At 44.0% G+C, this 20,800-nt stretch overlaps 1 protein-coding gene across 8 annotated transcripts in view; it reads right to left on the reverse strand.

Moving 5' to 3' along the window:
* Nucleotides 1–20,800, reverse strand: part of sertad2b (SERTA domain containing 2b) — a 138,420-nt gene that overhangs the window by 98,926 nt on the left and 18,694 nt on the right. Inside the window, exon 1 of one of the 8 annotated variants that reach the window (XM_070888766.1) lies at nucleotides 9,596–9,614. The exons of 6 other annotated variants lie outside the window; for them this stretch is intronic. The gene's annotated coding sequence lies outside the window, so the exon portion shown is untranslated. Of the gene's footprint in view, nucleotides 1–410; nucleotides 743–9,595; nucleotides 9,615–20,800 lie in introns of those variants that run through there. One more of the 8 variants, XR_011594938.1, reaches the window with a different exon arrangement.

Raw genomic sequence — 20,800 nt, forward strand, 5'->3', positions numbered from 1 at the left:
CAAAGCCCAGACGTTGAAGCACTTGTAACAACAACTTGTTTATGAATACGTTTGATCACACTTTGTTTGATAGAAAGACATCCCCATTTGCCCGAGTGAGTAAAGGCTCCTGTTCCAGTTTTGGAACCTTTTCCCAGCAATGGAAACCACCCTAGTTATTCCTTCTCCACTCCCTTAATCTTGCATTGAAGAACATTGAAACCATTTAGCAAACCTCAATATAAGTGTCATGTAGAGCAAGAAGGTGCAAGTAAAGGAAACACTAGACCCAAGTTACAGATGTTGATTTAATTCCAAACATAATATTGTAGTGAATTATTTCGTAACCCAAGTAAATCAAACTATAGTGCTTTCCTTAAAAGAATCATACAATGATGCAGTACAGAAGGAAGCCATTTGACCCATTGTACCTGTGCTGGCTCTTTGGTAGAGCTAGCCAATTAATCCCAAAAAGGTTTGCTGACTATTGCTCTGCTGAGGTGCTTCCGCAGTGGCTTCTGTGGAGCTAGTGGAAGATGACTGTTGTGCATGCGGGGATCCCAGAGATGGTCTTAGCTGGCGACTTCTGGGAGCTCAAGCCGAAGAGGATCTGCCTGCAAACTCTCTGGCCCAGCTGATTTTTCAGCACCGCGGCTGGTATTGTTTGAGGTCCTGACATTCACTGCCACTGGTGTGGGGTTGGAGCTCAGCGCTGTCATTCATCTGCAGACTGCAGAGGGCGAGTGACGTTTGACAAACCCCCCTAAACAACAATAAATTGCATTTATATAGTGCCTGTAACATAGCAATACGTCCCAGGGTGCTTCACTGGAGCAATTATCAAACAAAATTTGACAATGAGCCACATAAAGAGATATTGAACTGGTGACCAAAAGCTTGGACAAAGAGGTAGATTTTAAGGAGCATCTTAAAAAGGAAAAGAGAGGGGTTTAGGGAGGGAATTCCAGAACTGAGGGCCTTGGCAGCTGAAGGCACGGCCACCAATGGTGGAGTAATTGAAATCAGGGATGGGCAAGAGGGCAGAACTGGAGGAGCGCAGAGATTTCAGAGGGTTGTAGGAAGTTACAGAGATAGGGAGGGGCGAGACCATGGACAGATTTGAACACAAGGATGAAAATTTAAAGTCAAGGCACTGCCGGACCGGGAGCCAATGTAAGTGAGCGAGCACAGGGTTGGTGGGTGAACAGGACTTGGTGTGAGTTAGGAAATAGGCAGCAGAGTTTTGGATGAGATCAATTTTATGGTGGGTGGAAGACGGGAGGCCAACCAGGAGTGCATTGAATAGTCAAATCTTGGACTCTTGGACTCAAAGGCTTGGATGAGGGTTTCAGCGGGTCCATTAATCGTCCAAGTGGGAGCTCAGAGACTGCATGGCAGACGTTTGAGCTTCCACCAAAGCTGCAAAGGCTTGGACTCCTGTTCCGGGGACCTGGAGAAATATTCAGAGTCCTTTCGATGACATTTATTTGTTGATAATTAATTCGCTTTTTATTTCTCCTCCTCCTGAAAATACCAGCTCTGGCTGCCACGAACATTGATAACCATTAGCACCTCATTAAAGTGGCCACTGTTCATGTGTAGGCTTTGAAAGCAAATGTCCAGGACTGTGTGACTGAAGGGAGGGGATACCAAAGTCTAGCCTAATCAGTTACTGAATGATTCAGAGTGGAATGCTAGCAGATCTTAATCTAGGAAGCAAATACCAATAATAATACCTGCAGAGACCAAGGGTTCGACTTGGGATCTTTCTGCTCTTTATGGCTCAGTGCCACACCCGACAGGGCCTTTACTCACCGCACCAGCGGCAAAACCTCATCTTTTATTTTGTATTTCAAAGGTCAGACATTAGGATAAAAATAAACCCTTAGTGAAGATGTGTCAGAACAGAACCTCAAAAAAAATCTACAATGCAAAAAAAAAGGACTTTCACAACTATTTCAAATCTAATTAATCTAAATAACTTTTGCAATGTTAATAGTTTCGTGTATGGGGGTGGAAGAGAAAAGAAGATGATTTCTTTTTAGGGCAGTCTGCAAAATAGAGTAAAATCCAGTGTGTGGGTCACACTTTTATACAGATGTTTTTATAATGCACAATCCGGTCTCTGTGCCTTGTATGTTTTACTAGCTGACTGTTTATAAAAGCAAAGCTGATGCGACACTAAGAACAAAGCAAAGGATGTTAAGGGGAGATTTAACAGAGGTGCTCAAAATTATGAAGGGATTTGATAGCGTAGATAGGGAGAAACTGTTTCCAGTGGGGAAAAGGGTCAGTAACCAGAGGACACAGATTTAAGATCATTGGCAAATGAACCAGACGGGAGATGAGAATTTATTTTATGCAGCGAGTGGTTATAATCTGGAATGCACTGCCTGAAAGGGCGGTGGAAGCAGATTCAATAACAACTTTTAAAAAGGGAATTGGATCAATACTTGAAAGGAAGAAATGTGCAGGGCTCCGGGGACAGGGCAGGGGAGTGGGAACATTTGGATAGCTCTTTCAAAGTGCTGACACAGGCACACAAATGGCCTCCTTCAGTGTGATACAATTAGGGTTGCCATCCCTCCCGGATTGGCGAGGAGGTTCCCGGAATAGACGATCAGGCACCCTGGAGAAAGGTACGAAACATAGAAAAATAGGTGCAGGAGTAGGCCATTCGGCCCTTCAAGCCTGCACCGCCATTCAATAAGATCATGGCTGATCATTCCCTCAGTACCCCTTTCCTGCTTTCTCTCCATACCCCTTGATCCCCTTAACCGTAAGGGCCATATCTAACTCCCTCTTGAATATATCCAATAAACTGGCATCAACAACTCTGTGCGGTAGGGGATTCCACAGGTTAACAACTCTGAGTGAAGAAGTTTCTCCTCATCTCAGTCCTAAATGGCTTACCCCTTATCCTAAGCCTATGTCCCCTGGTTCTGGACTTCCCCAACATCGGGAACATTCTTCCCGCATCGGGAACATTCTTCCCGCATCTAACCTGTCCAGTCCCGTCAGAATCTTGCTCTGAGGCTGCAGGTGACCAAACATGGGTAACATCGATTGAATGTTCATGTGACTGCACTTTCAAATGGTAAGGTGCAGCAAGTCTCCTAGCTTCATTTGGACATAGTAATGCAAGCTTGATGCTGCTAATGCAGTCTTAGATGTATTTATTATATTTGTGGTGTCTTATTTATGATCTGAAATTCCACCCATTTTAAAATCCAGTGGGTCTTGTACACGGAGTAAAACTGGAGCTTCTTTTACACTGAACTTTGACTGCTGGCTTGTGCGGCCCTTGTCTCCTGCTAGAACTGGCAGATTTTGTTAAGACAGCTGTCTGGTAAGACCCACTTTTTCCCTTGACCTTAGCACCAGTCAATGGGCGAACTATGGGCAGGAAAAGAATTGCACCAGTCGCAGTGAGATCCCTCCCCTCCCCATACATTTTAAACACATTAGCACATGCCTGCCTGCCTGTCCCATGATGATGCCATGATGTAATGGCACCATTGCGCAGAAAGTGGGCACTTTGAGAAGACCAATCTGTGCACTCACATCCCTCACAACACAGTTTGCTCACGGTCTCCCTGTGACGTGCAGTGTACATTTGAGAGAGCACTTACCAAGCCATTAAAGTAAATGCAATAACATTTGCAGACAGACTGATCCTCCAGCAATAGGTCCAGAGTTGAATCCTATGCACACTTCAACCTAACATACAGAGAGCTGCTCAAAATACATAAAATCATACAGTACAGAAGGCGGCTGCCATTTGACCCATCGTGTTTCTGCTGACTCTATGAAAGAGCTATCTAATTAGTCCCACAACTCTGTCCCATCCCCATCGCCTGTACCTTTTTGTCTTCAAGTATTTATCCAATTCCTTTTGAAAGTTACTATTGAATTTGTTTCCACCGCCCTTTCAGGCAGTGTGTTCCCGATCACAACAATTTGTTGTGTAAACACATCTGGCCTCTGATGGTTTTGGCAGTTACCTTAAATCTGTGTCCTGTGGTTGCCGACCTTCCTACCAATGGAATAGTATGTTACAGTTGTTAAGGGTGACTGTCAACTTCACAGAAAAAGCTTGTGGGAAAGTTGAAAAAGATGTATTCCTCCAACTAAGATTTAAACAAAGCAAGTTCCTTTGATGGATTAGTGGGGAAATACAATGCCTCGGGCACTACCAAGCCATACAGGCCAAAAGATGCCAGGTCCAATCTCTGGCTTGGCCGAGTGAGTTGATCGCAGGTGATCGAGCAGGACATTACTTCGATGCTCACAGATTCCCTCGGTTGGGAAAGAGAGACGCAGGAGAAATCAGACGGAGTCCCTGCTTCTGATTGTCATTCAATGTTATCGGCTGGAAAGTGTGTGTGCAGCTGGGACATGATGCCTTCCACCATCAAACTATCCTGCCAGCCACCATTGTCCATGCTGACACGGGAGGTACTTTCGGCTCCCAATAACAGTCAATGTATTGAGTAGGGGTGAGGGGGAAAAGAAATAACAACATGGAGCACTAAACCCAATGAAACACCTGCAACTGAAATTGGTATGTCAACAAACCCAACTGGGAGCTTCCTCGCAAAGTACATTGAAGCAGCAACGCTGAAAAGGTGATTTGGGAAACGGACATGCATAGATATCGGATTGGGTAAAAGAGAAGGGAAAAAGGTTTACTGGACTCTGGAAATCTTCATCTTAGGGGAATGCCAAGAAAGCCTGTACCAGAGTACTCGGAGGGGGAGGGGAGGGAAGGAGGGGGAGGGGAGGGAAAGGGAAGGAGAGACCAGTTTGGTTCAGTTTAACCAAAATATACTCTTTTCTTTATGACTCAGCCATCTACAGAATGTAGGGGCAAGAGAGCCCTTATAAAAGGAGTATTAACTGGCACTACATAACTGAATTGCAGAGACAACTGCATACAAAAAGTGGAGAATGAATATCTGTAACAACATCTTGCATTTATATAGTGTCTTTATCGTAGTAAAATGTCCCAAAGCACTTCACAGGGGCAACTATCAAACAAAATTTGACACCGAGCCACAAAGCGGTAGGTTTTAAGGAGCGTCTTAAGTAGGAAAGAGGTAGAGAGGCTTGGAGGTTTAGGGAGGGAGTTCCAGAGCTTAGGGCCTTGGCAGCTGAAGGCACCAATGGTGGTGTGATTAAAAAAAATATCGCGGATATGCAAGAGGTCAGAACATCATCAAAGGGAATCTGTACAGGGCGGTCCGAGAGATTCCATCGTAGTCAAAGTGAGATGTACAGCGCAAGTCATTTTAGCACTCCATCCTCTCCGTCCAACTGTCCCCTCCCCTCCCCTAAATGGCAAATGGAAATCAGACCAGCAAACAAACGTCAGTCAAGACTGGAATATGAACTCTGTTCTCTTAGTGGAGTGCAGGCTTCTACTGTTTTGTAGCGATAAATCGGTCCTCGGGGTGGGGGTGGGGAAGAGAGAAAAAATAAAAAATAAAAAATAAAATTAAAGTGGAAACAAAGGAGAAATGGAGGTAGTTTTTGACATCTAGCTCTTTTCAAATGCAAAATCTCTCTCCACAGAAAGAGGCGACTGTACATTGTTGCAGATTTCATGCTTTCACACACTATCGGAAGCTTCGTGGCAGTTTCCACTGCTGGTCAACAGTTAACTCCTAGCTAATGAAACACAGCACACCAGCTGCTTGAACATGTGCCAAACTGCATCTGGCCCTCATCTATCTTTCAGCCATCTACATTTACCTCAAAATGTACAAAGCAGGCGCTTAGCTCCCAGCCACTACTGAAACACACCAGCCTTTGTCTAATCAAGCCAGTTCAGAAATTTGAAGCAATTTAGTGAACAATTTGCCCGTCATATAGCGGCAGCATTACGGGGGAAGAGAAAATATTAAAAAGAAAAACTCTCCTATCCACCATTCTGCTCTCAAAATCAGAGTCAATAGACCATTTAAAATATTGTGCTGCCTTCAACTGTTGTGTGCGCAAGGGTTTTCCGCTAGAAGCACTGTGATGCCTGCAGCAGTTAGAGAAGGGGTTGGGAAGGGGAGTTGTGATACTGGTTCTATCTATTTTCTGTTAATACAAAAGACAATAGCCAATGTCTTCTTACTGTTCCTGTTATTTTACAATGTTTTCCCTCTCCATAAAATTTCTTGTGCCCAGAAGGAGGTCATTTATTTAGCACAAGTCTCCATATGTTCCCGCTGCTCAAATATTAGCAGTCAGGACCCCTGCTATACTATACATCATTAGCCATGAGTGCTGAATTCCCTCTGGAGTACCACCAACCATGTTATACAGCGCTCCACATTACATGCTGCACCACCGTCAAATGACGGAGCTTGTAGACTAGAACTGTACAATTGATAAAGCAGCTAAAAGAAAATTTGCGTTACCATAAAAATTATATGTTCATGGAATGGGAAAAAAAATCCCCAGAATTAACTCTCATTTTTTTAATTCATTCCTGGGATGTGGGCGTCGCTGGAAAGACCGGCATTTGTTGCCCATCCCTAGTCGCCCTTGAGAAGGTGGTGGTAAGCCGCTTTCTGCAATCTGTGAGGTGAAGGTACTCACTCAATGCTGTTGGGTAGCGAGTTCCAGAATTTTGATCCAGCAACAATAAAGGAGCGGTAATATATTTCAAAATCAGGATGGTGTGGAACTTGGAGGTTGTGGTGTTCCCATGCACCTTGTCCTTCTAGGCGGTAGAGGTCGCGGCAGCTTGGGAGGTGAAAGATTACAGACTGGCAAAATTTATATAGGTAGTTTAAAAAAGAGAATTTTATACAATTTAAATACAGCTGAATATAGGAACAGGAGGCAGCCATTCAGCCCTTCGAGCCTGTTCTGCCATTCAATTAGATCATGGCGGTCCTGTGTCTTAACTCCATTTACCCGGTTTGATTCTGTAACCCTTAATACCCTAACAAAAATCTATCAATCGGAGTTTTGAAATATTCAATTGACCCCCAGCTTCAACAGCTTTTTGGGGGAAGAGAGTTCCAGATTTCGACTACCCTTTGTGTGAAGAAGTGCTTCCCCACATAACACTGGGACAGCCTAGCTCTAATTTTAAGGTTAAGCCCCCTTGTTCTCCCCACCAGAGGGGATAGTTTCTCTGGGGCTCAATTTTGGCCAGGAGTTGCTCAGTTTTTTGGAGTAACTTGGTTTTTCTGGCGTAACTTAAAAATTCCCATTTTCCACAATCAATTTGCACCAGTGTAAGTGAGTTAGTTACGATTTTTTAGTTTAGTTTTTTCTCTCTCAAAAGGGGGCGTTACCAGCCACCTACGCCAGTTCTGCCCATTTAGGCAACTTTGGCCAGCTAATAGTTACTCCAAATCTACTTAGGCCAGGGTATGTGGCCACTTCAGAAAACCCTTGCGGAGAGTTAAGAAATCGATGCAGGTAGGTACATCGGCAGACATTCGGCCTGGGATAGGGGCGGGAAGGGAAGTGGAGAGGACCTGCATCTAAAGCACCAAGACTTACAAAGCACCAAACCTTGGAAACAAAAAATAATAAGCATTCAATAACAAATAAAAAATTGAAGTAAGTCCTACCTTCATCTTAAAACTTGGCCCGGGAAGGCAGCGGGGCCGGCTGGTGCGGGAGGCCACTCGGTCAGGGCTAGGGGCAGGTAGGAGAACTGATAGAAATCATCCAAGCAGGAGCACTATCAGTTCTCCTACCTGCCCCTAGCCCTTGCCGAGCGGCCTCCCGGTGCGATTTCGACGATTAAAGTGATTAAAGCTTCAAATCAAATGGAACTAAGCAGTCCGTGCAATTGCCGCTCCATACCCCTACTCAACATTTGGCCGGCATCGGGTCCCACACAGTGGCTGCAGCAAGACATGGAGAGCTACTGCGCATGCGCAGACACTCGGCTGCGCATGTGCAGACGTCCCGGCACGGTTTTCGGCGCAGGACGCTGGCTCCAACCCCAACTCGACTGGCCACGATGTGCGACCACAGGGAGGAGGCTGGACAGCGACCAAAGTGGGAAGGAGGTTTTTCGGCGAACTTCTGAACGGAGAAAAGCGGCGCATCTCTCGTAAGTGCGCCGAAAAATGGGCTGGGCCAAAATGAGCCCTCTCTATCTACATTATCAACTCCTTTAATCATCTTAAATACCTCAATTAAATTACCCCTTGACTATTGCAACGCACTCCTGGCTGGCCTCCCACATTCTACCCTCCATAAACTTGAGGCCATCCAAAACTTGGCTGCTTGTATCCTAACTCGCACCAAGTCCCGTTCACCCATCATCCCTGTGCCTGCAGATTTAAATTGGCTCCCGGTTAAGCAACCCCTCGATTTCAAAAAGTTGCATCCTTTTTTTTTTTAAATCCCTCCATGGCCTCTCCCCTTCCTATATCTGTAATCTCCTCGACCCCCACAACCCTCAGAGATATCTGCGCTCCTCTAATTTTGGCCTCTTGAACATCCCCGATTTTAATTGCTCCACCATTGGTGGCCGTGCTTTCAGCTCCTTGGGCTCTCTAAGCTCTGGAATTCCCTCCCTAAACCTCTCTATCCTCCTTGAAGACTCTCCTTAAACCACCTCTTTGACCAAGCTTTGTTAAAGGTGCTATATAAATACAAGTTGTTGTTGTAGTATTGCAATTTTATGGAGTATATTTGAAATAATTAACAAACTCTCAGCAACGACCCTGAAAGGATCGACTGAGGGCACTGAACACCTACAGGTTGCCCATGGGCTGTAGATCGGTTCTGTACCCATGGGCAACACCATCTTGGTTTTAGCAATGCAATTCTTCAGCAGTATAGAGCAGACCAATCAAAATATACTTGAAATGATACATTACCTGGAACAAGAAATTCTCCAATAGAAGCAGTGTTAAATAATCGTGAAGCATATGCAAGGGTAAAATCTCTCCCTCCTCCAAAAACACTCATGAAGCTGACCTTTTGTCAATAAGGGGCATTGGGTGGGGCTTAAATAAGGATTTGTAACCAACAGCCTTCTTGTTTCTGCTGTGGCAACTCAATGGGATGTTCTCTACACCGTACTGAAAACCTGAAAGAGCCTAAATGAATAAAAGTGTATTTATAAATAGAGATTCTGCTTATATGGTACTTACAGCACAGAAACAGGCTATTCGGCCCCACAGGTCTATTCCAATGTTTATGCTCCACACGAGCCTCCTCCAACTCCTCTTCATCATATCCTTCTATTTTTTCCCTCGTGTGTTTATCTAGCTCCCCCTTAAATGCATCTATATTACTCGCCTCAACTATTCCTTGTGGTAACGAGTTCCACATTCTAACCATTCTGTGGGTAAAGAAGTCTCTCCTGAATTTCCTATTGGATTTATTGGTGACTGTGATATATTCACAGAGCACAGCACACACAGCTTCCTAACATGCAGGCTCCTCTCTTGGAACTCTCTGGAAAGCTGCCTGTTGTTTAATGATTAACTATGCAGCTGCAGTACACAATACGTCCACATCCACAGTGTGGAGCTACAAGCACTATAAGCTTACAGACATTACACTTCTCCCTCCTTAATGAAAAAGCCATCATAACATCATAAATAACTTTCATTTTTATACATATTTACAAATGTAACTTTACCACTTGTTTTCTGTTTCGAAGAGGATTCCTTCACTCTCGAACAGAACCTTCCAAACATGGTGTTGATTTCACTCATTTGAGGCTCATCCGGAGGAACATTTTCCTCCATGGAATTTCCTTGATTTTCATTTAAACTCACTCTAACTTCAGGCTCTTTGTTTTCCTGACTCGGACTTTCATTCTGATTCTCTCCTGGATTTGTTTCCAGTACATTGGATTTAGGATTTGTTACTGGTATATCAAAAGTATCTGAAAAGTCAGAAATAATTGAATCATTCCCACCTTCAACTCCTTCCATGTTTGTAGGTAAAATATGATCAATATGGACAAACCTAACCTGTCCATTATCAAACATCTTTACCAAATATGTGCGAGGACCACATAGCTTCACCACTCTTCCGGGTAACCACTTAAACCATTTATGGTGATGGTTCTTCACTCTCACCTTCTGGTTTAATTTCACTCTTCTCTCTTTTACTCTACCTTTATCATGATTCTCTTTTTGTCTTAATTGGGTCTCTTCTACAGACTGTGCCAAATTTGGCTTTAACAACGAGAATTTGGTTCGTGGCTGTCATTTGAGAAACAACTCTGCTGGTGTTCTACCAGTAGTTGTATGAGGAGTATTTCGACATGTAATCAAAAAATTAGCCAATTTGTGATCCAATGACAAGTCGTTTTCTTGGATTTGGATTTAACATTTGTTTTATGAGGGCACGTTTGACAATTTGTACAGTGCGTTCTGCTGTACCATTCGAAGCAGGATGGTATGGTGGAACTTTGGTGTGTTTCACACCATTTTTGCTCGTGAATTGTGCAAATTCTTCTGAACGAAATTGTGGTCCATTATCCAAAACAATTTCTTTAGGGAGGCCAAATGTAGAAAATAATTTTCGTAAAATGTCCAATGTTTTACTTGTTATTTTCCACATTGGAAACACCTCAATCCACTTTGAATGGCTATCAATTACAATGAACAATTGTTGTCCATCTAACTCAGCAAAATCAATATGTAGCCTTTGCCACACTCTGGGAGGCCAGTTCCATGGCTGTAATGGTACTGGTGGTGGTTGCTTGCTTACCGATTGACATGTCGAACACTGACTCACGATGTACTCTATATCTTTATCAAGACCTGGCCATCATAAATAACTGCGTGCAAAACTCTTGGTCAAGCACATTCCCAGGTGCTGGTCATGGGGATCTCCTAATAATTTGGACCTGAATTTATTTGGTATAACCACTCTTGCACCCCACATGATACAATCTTTATCGACTGATAATTCATTCCTACGAAAGAAGAATGGATGTGTATCTTTGTCCGTTACCTGGTTTGGCCTTCCATTTGCAATATACTCATACACCTTTGACATCACTGGGTCACGTTTAGTTGCTCTACCAATCTCTTCAGCTGTGATTGGCAGTTCATCAATGTATGAAAAATAAAACACTTCTTCCCTATCGGGTATAACCTGTGATGGGGAAGGCAATCTAGACATTGCATCAGCATTACTGTGATCAGCTGATTGTCTGTATTCAATATCATATGTATATGCTGACAAAATCAAAGCCCATCTCTGCATTCGGGCTGCAGCTAATGTTGAAACGGGGGACTTTGGATGGAGGATTGCTGTTAGGGGTTTATGGTCCGTAACGATGGTAAATTTACGACCATACAAGTATTTGTGAAACTTCTTGACCCCAAAAATTAATGCCAAAGCTTCCCTTTCAAATTTGCGCATAATTTCTCTCACTGGCACTGAGTGCGTGAAACAAAAGCAATTGGCCTCTCCTCCCCACTACACAGGAGAGATCACTGCCCCAACTCCATACGGAGAGGCATCACATGCTAGCTTAATCTCCTTAAATATGTCGTAGTGAACTAACATGGTGCTCTCTACCAATTTGTTTTTACACTCCTTGAATGCTGTTTTGCATTCTTTTGACCACTTCCAATGGACCTGTTTTTTCAAAAGTTCATTCAGTGGATGTAATATTGTAGCCAAATTTGGTAGGAACTTCCCATAATAGTTCAAAAGACCCATGAACGAAGTTCAGTGACATTCCTGGGAGTGGGTGCATTTCTAATTGCATCCAATTTTTCCACGGTTGGATGTAAACCATCTTTGTCTACTCTGTACCCTAAGTACACCACTGAGTTTTTAAATAACTCACACTTACGAGCAGATACTCGTGCTCTGTGCTTATCTAGCCGTTGAGGACTTCATTCAATATGTTATTATGAATTTGCCTATTTGTTGCTAAAATTAGTATGTCATCCAAATAACATACTACCCCTTCAATACCTTACAAAATCTGGTTCATCACCCCTTGGAATATGGCAGGGGTGGAAGACACTCCAAACGGTAGCCTATTAAATTGATATAGGCCTAGATGAGTATTTATAGTCAAACATGACTTGGACTCCTCATCTAGTTCAAGTTGTAAGTAGGCATTCGTAAGATCCAGTTTTGAGAAGATGTGACCACCTGTCAGTGTTGTGAACAAATCTTCTATATTCGGCAATGTATTGGGGACATTACCCTCTAGAACCTGGTTTGCTGTTATTATGTGGTGATTATAAAGTCTTACCTTACCATCGGACTTAGGTACAACAACAATGGGTGTAGCCCAATTACACCGATCTATCTTACAAATAATGTTCTCAGTCTCTAGTCTTTTGAGTTCTTGCTCAACTTTCTCCTGGAGTGCATATGGTACGGAACGTGGCTTGTAGTAAACCGATCTAGCGTCCTTCTGTACCCTGACACTCGCCGTGAAGCCTTGGATCGGACTGCCCGTTTCGCAGAACACCTTCGGATGCTGCCTGATAACCTCTTCCGTTGATGAAAATCTCGCTTCCACGCAGAAAATCTTACTCCAATCCAGCTTTAGTGAGCTCAACCAATTTCTTCCTAGTAAGGCAGTCTTGTCTCCGTTCACTACTATTAGAGGCAAGTTCTGAAATTGATCTTTATATTTCACCGTTACTACAGGAATTTTCTCTCGAGAGTAGCCTCGCAGCTCTATCTTGGATTTCTCCAGTTGAAAAAAATCACGCAATTTGTCGCGGTACAGTGACTCCGGTATTACATGCACGGAGGCACCCGTGTCAATTTCCATTGGTATCTTGAAACCCGTAACATCTATGTGGATTTTGATGCTTTCCGAATCGTTGTCCGTTAACCTCGTGCTCCTGATGACATGTAACTCTAAAATCTCCTCGTCCTGTTGTTGTTCTTCCATGCTATGAAGTTTCTTAGGATTTCGACTCATAGCTTTGAACACTGGACTCATAGCTTTAAAAACTGGTTTACCCTTCGCAAGATGCCCAGTCTTTCTGCAGAAGAAACACTCTGCCTTCACATATGGACAACTTTGAGCAATGTGTTGTCCCAGGCACCTATAGCACGACTTCGACGCTCTGTTAGAATTTCCAGTTTCTGAGACTTTCGACCATGGCCGTCTTTTACTTTGAACCTGCAGGTGATTTATCTCGGTTGACTGACGACCATAATTATTATTTAATTCTCGGGAATATTGTTCGGCCATGCCCATCGACCTGGCTGTCTGACAAGCAATCTCAAAAGTCAAGTCATCCGTCGTCAATAACTTCCTTCTGATCGCATCATTTTTCACCCCACAAACAAAACGATTCCGTAATGCTCGGTTTTGAAAGTTTCCAAAATTACAGTGCATCGATAGCCTTTTTTAATGCTATGATGTAATCAGCGATACGTTCATCCGCTTTTTGATTCCGAATCACGAAACGATAGCTTTCAGCAATTTCTAACGGTTTGGGGTTATAGTGCTGCTCCAGCTTTGTTAAAATCTCTTTAAGCGTCGTGTCCTTTGGTTCATCAGACACAAGCAGATTTGCAAGAGTTTCGTATAATGCCGGACCTGCCACTGATAAGAAGATCGCTTTCTTACGTTCCAACACAGCCCGGTTCTGGACTGCATTGTCTGGAACTACGATTATGTTATTTGCAGTGAAATACATTTCCAGCCGATCCACATACACTTTAAAACGTTCCCGGTCGTGTCTATATTCACCCAAATATCCGATTACACCTGCCATTTTTAATCTCTAGCTGTTCACACCGTGTGCTGTTTTTTTTTAACCTCGGATTTTGTAGCTTTTTTTTTTCCAAAGACAGAAACTTTCAAAGTCTTCTGTTGGCTGGCTGAATCCTTCACCAACAAAATTTAAGCTTTAAACATCCGAAAAATCCCATCCTCGTCGCCAATTATGATATCTTCACAGAGCACAGCACACACAGCTTCCTAACATGCAGGCTGCTCTCTCGGAACTCTCCGGAAAGCTGCCTGTTGTTTAATGATTAACTATGCAGCTGCAGTACACAATATGTCCACATCCACAGTGTGGCGCTACAAGCAGTACAAGCTTACTGCCAGTGACTGTCTTATATTTATGGCCTCTAGTTCTGGTCTCCCCCACAAGTGGAAACAACTTCTTTACATCTACCCAATCAAATCCTTTCATTTAACGACCTCGATCAGGTCACCCCCCAATCTTCTCTTTACTAGAGAAAAGACCCTCAGCCTGTTCAATTTATCCAGGCCTCTCAGTTATGTTGTCATTCTAGTAAATCAGTGCCTCTATATCCTGTTTATAACACGGAGACCAGAACTGTGCCCATTATTCAAAGTCTGGTTTAACCAAGGTTAACAAGTTTAACATAACTTCTCAAAAGATTTTCGTCCCCAGTCTTGCCGGTTTGGGACCTGTGCTTCTACAGCTTAGAAGATTGGAAAGCTCAGGAGTAAATTGTAGCAGTTATGAAATAGGGAAAGAAAGGTTGGAGGCTAGAGGTGAGAAAAGATTTGCCTACTGGACAAGCTTTTTCTTGTTTCCTGTCCAGCAATGATAGAACGTCCCAAAACATGGCCGCAGTATTTATTAGTTGCTCACCAATCATCAATTTCCTCATCGCCCATCTTGGTTCCTTGTCCCCCAGCAACCTAATTTAAAACTCTCATCCTTCTGTTTAAAACCTTGCATGGTATTACTCCACTCCATCTTTAAACTCCTCCTGCCCTACAACCCCCTTCCCCAAACTTGCCATTTCTCCGACTGCGGCCTTTTGTGCATCCTCTCGCCTCCCCCTCTGCTCCACCACCATTGGCGGCCATGCCTTCAGCCGAGTAGGCCTCTCCTCTTGGAATCCTCCGCAAACCCCTCCACCACTCTCTCCTCCTCGAAGACCCTCTGCAAAACTCACAATTTTGACCAAGCTTTTGATCACCACTTTCAATATCTCTTTTTTTTGGCTCAGCGCTAATTTTTTCCCACGTGTCTCTGTGAAGCACCTGGAGACATTTTTCCTAGGTTAAAAGTGCTATAGAAATGAAAGTTGTTGCTGGGTGCACTTGGGCTTTATAGAAAGTGTTGAGGGGACTAAATAATTGGCATGAAAACAAACACTGCGTCATGAAGGGGACTGCAACAATAAGATGCACGAGTTTCCATCAAGCTCCGTGAGGCCAAGAACGTTGATAAATGAGGAAGGACCAAGAATGGGGGCTTCAAAAGGCTGTTGATTAGACTTGCGAGAACCTATAGGGAGTATATCATCATTTGGTGAGATGGCCAGCGGTAAACACAGGCTGATCGCCCTAGGGGTGCGGCGCAAAGTCCGACCCATTGAGCGACAGGTCTCATTGAAGGGTACGTTTATTTATACTAACTAAATGGCATTTCTCTGATTGGTCCCCTTGGAGGATAAGCCACACCCTGAAGTTTCTCTGGAATGTGTAAATGGAACCTTCCAACCTAACTTTGTACATTGTAACATGATCCATTTTGACTTCAGAAGTTAGAAAGGACACATCCCTCCCCAGCCAAAGTCCCTTACCCGAGTGTGTGCATCCCTCTCCAGCCAAAGTCCCTTACCGCAGCACAAGTGCATCCCTCTCCAGCCAAAGTCCCTTACCCCAGTGCGTGCATCCCTCCCCCAGCCAAAGTTCCTTACCCCAGTGTGTGCATCCCTCTCCAGCCAAAGTTCCTTACCGCAGCACAAGTGCATCTCTCTCCAGCCAAAGTCCCTTACCCCAGTGTGTGCATCCCTCCCCCAGCCAAAGTCCCTTACCGCAGCACAAGTGCATCCCTCTCCAGCCAAAGTCCCTTACCCCAGCACAAGTGCATCCCTCCCCAGCCAAAGTCCCTTACCCCAGCACAAGTGCATCCCTCCCCAGCCAAAGTCGGGGGGCTCGGAGCCTGGTCGGATGCTTGGGGCTCAGTCAAACAAGGTGGTGTTCGGGCCCCACTTTCGCTTCCGGGTGTCGGGGGGGAAAGTCAGGTAGGACGCATGCGCAGTGTGTTTAGTACAAATAGTTACTCTGCTCATTTAAACGGGCATCTTGACGAAGCTCGCCAGATTCAGGTGGTAGCGGGTGGGGTGGAGTAGGGGGGGCGGGGGGGGGGAGCATCAGCACAAATTATTTTTTGTGGAGCTCGGAGAAGCAACTACTCCATCTAGCCCCACAAAAATAATGTTTTCCACCACTTCTTAGCTGAACGGATCTACCGAGGAGCCGCCCATGAAAGACAACCCACTCACCAAGCTGTAAAAATAGCTTTGCCGTCCTGGCTACATAACAGGATCCGATTTAAATGCATTCGTGAAGTTCTCGCCTGGGTCAAGCAGGTCTCTCAACCACTAGTGAAATCAGTGGTGGGAAGATGGCGGAAGGGTAGAAATGCAGAAATTAGGAAGAGGGGGCATGGTCTTAAAATTAGAGCCAGATCTTTCAGGAGTGAGGTTAGGAAACACTTGTACATGCAAAGGGTGGTTGAAGTTTGGAACTCTCTTCCACAAACAGCAGTTGATGCTGGATCAATTGTTAATGTTTAACAACAATCTATCAATCTAAGATTTATCAACGATATTATGGGATATGTGGCAAAGGTGGGTATATGGAGTTAGGTCACAGGTCAGCTATGGTCTCATTGAATGGCAGAACAGGCTCAAGGGGCTAAATGTCCTACTCCTGTTCCTATGTTTATAATCCAGTGCTAAGTCTACACTTTGATTTTAACTCTTGTACCACCCTGTTTCTGATGGGTGGAGATAGAGTTAAATTCCCTCCTGGTGTTTTGAACACGATTTTCTTTGCCTTGTTGAAAGGCCTGGAAGAGATCAAGAAGAAGTGATTCCAAAATTGCACTGCAAGGGGAAACACAGATGGTACAAAATTGCACATGCTCTTGGAAGTCGTTCACATACATGACTCTAGTTTTTCTGCACATTACATATGCCACATTGCAAGGACTAACATAATTAACCAAACCCTACAGAGTCAGCCAGGCAAATAAAGAACAGCAAATACAGGTTGAACCTCTCTTATCAGGAACCCTCGGGACCTGGCCTGTTCTGGATAAGGGATTTTTCCGGACGATGCTTTCAGTTCAGTTATCTAGAGCTAGGCTGTTGCTCCTTTTGTTCAGTTACTTTGTACATGGTTAATTTTCCTGGAATGCTTTGAATGTGTAATAAAACTTTGATGTGTTTCAAATAAATAGTATGCCTAAAAATATTAGAGTTGAATAAACAAAGAAAAATGTAATTATTAACCAGTCGTCCTTCGGTCTCTCGAATGTAGCTGTCCACGGTATTGGGATCAGCTACTTCACGAAACCACCTTTCTCCACAATGAGATCGCCTACATTCATTGGGAAAGTTTGATCAACTCTTAACCCAAGAATCTACTCCTTCATGTTGAAATGTCCTCAATACAGCCTGGTTGATTTTCAACGAACCCCATTCTGTGGCACCCAAAGCACCTTTCACAACCTCAGGATGTCTCAAAGTGCTTTACAGCCAATGAAGTACATTTTGAAGTGTAGTCACTGTTGTAATGCAGAAAACACAACAGCCAATTTGCACATAGCAAGCTCCCACAAACAGCAATATGATAATGACCGGATAATCTGTTTGATGCTGATTGAGGGATAAATATTGGCCTGGACATTCCCTCAGTACTGCACTGGAGGGTCAGCCTAGATTTTTGTACTCAAGTCTCTGGCGTGGGACTTGAACCTATAACCTTTCAAGACCCACCCCAGAGACTTGAGCCTCTCTCTTGCCTTCTAACCTCTGGCAGGTAGCCTAGGAGAGACTAGTTAGAAGAAATGAGGGTCAGAGGCAATTGTACTTAGGAGGAGGAAAATCAGTCAAGACATTGGATTTTTGGTCTTCTCTGACTTGCCAGTTACAGAGTGACACTGGCACAGGCCTAAAAGCAAAACATCTTAATGACCTCTCCTGTGGGGTAGTGGCAGAAAGAAAAAGGAGAGCGAGAGAGAGAGAGAGAGAGAGAGAGAGAGAGCGCGAGAGAGAGAGAGCGCGAGAGAGAGAGAGAGAGAGAGAGAAAGCGAGAGAGAAAAAGGGAAAGAGGGAGATGGAAAGAGAGAGAGAGAGTCAGAGCAAGGGAGGAAAGAGAAGGAAAGACTTGCATTTAAATAGTGCCTTTAACAAGCTCAGGATGTCCCAAAGTGCTTTCCAGCCAATGAAGTAGTTTTGATGTCTAGTTGGACAGACCCCATGCTCGCACGGACCCTTGTGCTTCAGTTTTTGCCCGTCGACCATGGACGAACTAGCACACTGTGTTCTGTTTCAATTTCTCTCAACAGGCTGCTGCCTTTAAGGGTTGTTCAGCAAAAAGAGAAGTGAAATCCTTGACCCAGCTGCTGCTGCTCGCGATAAGGAGAAAGAAAGTTAGCAGCACTAAAAACAGCTTTAAAAGGAAGAGATACCTTCTCTGAAAAAGAGGTTAACCTACTTCTAACTTCCAAATAACCTACTGTATTTACAAAGAGACTTTTCAAACCACTGCGTTTTCAGTGTTGAGCAACTGAATTGCACGCCATTGCCAAGTCTGCCAAAGAGTTTAAACTGGTGAATTCTCTATTCACTCCACCGCGAACCAAGCAGTGTATCAGTTAAAAAAGTGTAGGTTTTATATAAACAACTACTTGTATTTATATAGCACCTTTAATCTAGTAAAACATCCCAAGGTGCTTCACTGGATTGTTATAAAATAAAATTTGACACCAAGCCATATAAGGAGACATTAGGTCAGGTGATCAAAAGCTTGGTCAAAAAGGTAGGTTTTAAGGAGCGTCTTAAGGAAGAAAGTGAGTTATAGAGGCGGAGAGGTTTAGGAAGGGAATTCCAGAGCTTGGGGGCCTTGGCAAGTGAAGGCAGGGCCACCAATGGTGGAGCGATTAAAATCGGGGACATGCAAGGGGCCAGAATTAGAGGAGCGCAGAGATCTCGGGGGGGGGGGGGGGGGTTGTGGGGCTGGAGGAGGTTAGAGATAGGGTGGGATGAGGCCTTGGAAGGACTTGAAATCAAGGATGATGTAGCAATATTATTGAAAGGAATCATCTCTACCCTACCCTCTTTCCCAAGAAAACAAAAGGACACTAATGTGGTAACTCAGTGTCACTCCACTGACACCCTCAGTCCCAATCTGCTTTAGTACAAAAAAAATACAAAGTCTGCTGTAGATCTCAATTTTAGAGAGAGTGTTACTCCAGGTACTAATATAAACAGTGTGTGAAATATTAAGACGTTTCCTGACAGGTCACACAACAGTGGAAATGACTATTTTTCACCATTTGATTTTCCTCCACCACCCCCCCATGACTTTTCTCCAATTTCCTAACCCCTGCATCACTGCAACCTTCGTACTTCCAAATGTGTAGATTAGGTTTCCTTACTTAACCCAGCTGGCTCAGACTGGTAATTAGCAATTAGCAGTTTACAATGTCTTATTAGAGGAGCATAATTAATATGATCAGAGCTCTTATTTCACACATGACTGTGTGCAGGTGTTACAAGCAAGCCTCAAAATTAAAACTCAGCCACTACGCGGAGACCAATAGATTTTGCAAAAGGAGTCACTGTGAAAGGGTGCCTCTGACTGAACACACTCAGGTGGTCGCACACTCACTGCACACTGTTCACATGTGCCAGAAGTTGCCTGTGCAGAAATTTGGCACACTGCCTTCAACCAGCAATGGTGTGAATAAAGTCTGGAGCTTTGGTGTGAGCCAGTGATATTTGTCAGTGACTGACCCCTGCCTGTCTTCAGGTACACTGTTCCTCTGGTCTTCAGGTACACTGTATACCTCGATTTATACAGACAACAAGTGGCATTATTAGCAGAATATGCGTACTGTTTCTCCAAAAAGCACTTAATTCAGAAACCAAATATTTTTGTGCTTTTAATGGCTAATAATGCAATAATTCCCATATAGCGAGAGATACTATTCAAATCTGCACTCCGATTATCAAAGTGCGATTCAAAAATCAAGCTGTGTAGCCACCTAAAAAAACATAATTCTCGGTCATTCTGTATGCAGATACTTGTATTCAAAATGTAATTACAACCACAAAGTGGACTGAGTTTGGTTACAAGGATTGAGATCACTAGTTTTTAAGCAGTTGAAGTGCATAGCAGTGCTGAGCATTTACACACACACACACAAACACAGACCATTCACGTAGAAACATGAATTGCTCTACCATAAATTACCTGTACTTACAGCATTCATTAACACAGCCAAGTAGTAATTGATTGGTACAAGATTTTTATGGTGCAGCCTCTTCCGTTATTTTCAATGCTGATACCAGTGGGGACTGGTAATGGAACCCTTCACCAGTGTGACTATTGACGGGTGGGTTGTCAGGTCCACAGTGCCGACGAGAAATATTCTGATCAGGAGCTGATCAGTAGCGTGCTAGCTTGCCCGTTAACGTCAAGTACGTGACTCGAGCACAGTTCCTGCACTGACTGCTGGAGTAATGGATCCTCTTTAACCTCCTTCCTCTTCTGCCCCTCCCCCACTCAACAACTGAACACAACAGCTCTCCTGCTGCCTCCCGTGCTGGGACTGTCCCGCCCCCCACTACTTACCAAAAAGGTGCATTCTCTTCATTTTTAGGATTCGTACCATTTTGATAAAAACAAAAAACATGGCAACAGTTTTTGGAGACTTGGAAAACACACTCACACACTCGCTAGTTCATAACCCACACTGACACTCAGTGGTTCAGAACCCACACTCACTAGTTCATAGCACTGACCCACACTCACACTCACTAGTTCAGAACCCACATTCGCTAGTTAAACACTAATCCACACTCGCTCCACCTCTGCAGATAGCACAAGCCT

The sequence above is a fragment of the Pristiophorus japonicus genome, chromosome 9 (genome assembly GCF_044704955.1).
Source record: "Pristiophorus japonicus isolate sPriJap1 chromosome 9, sPriJap1.hap1, whole genome shotgun sequence".
Classification (NCBI taxonomy): Eukaryota; Metazoa; Chordata; class Chondrichthyes; family Pristiophoridae; genus Pristiophorus; species Pristiophorus japonicus.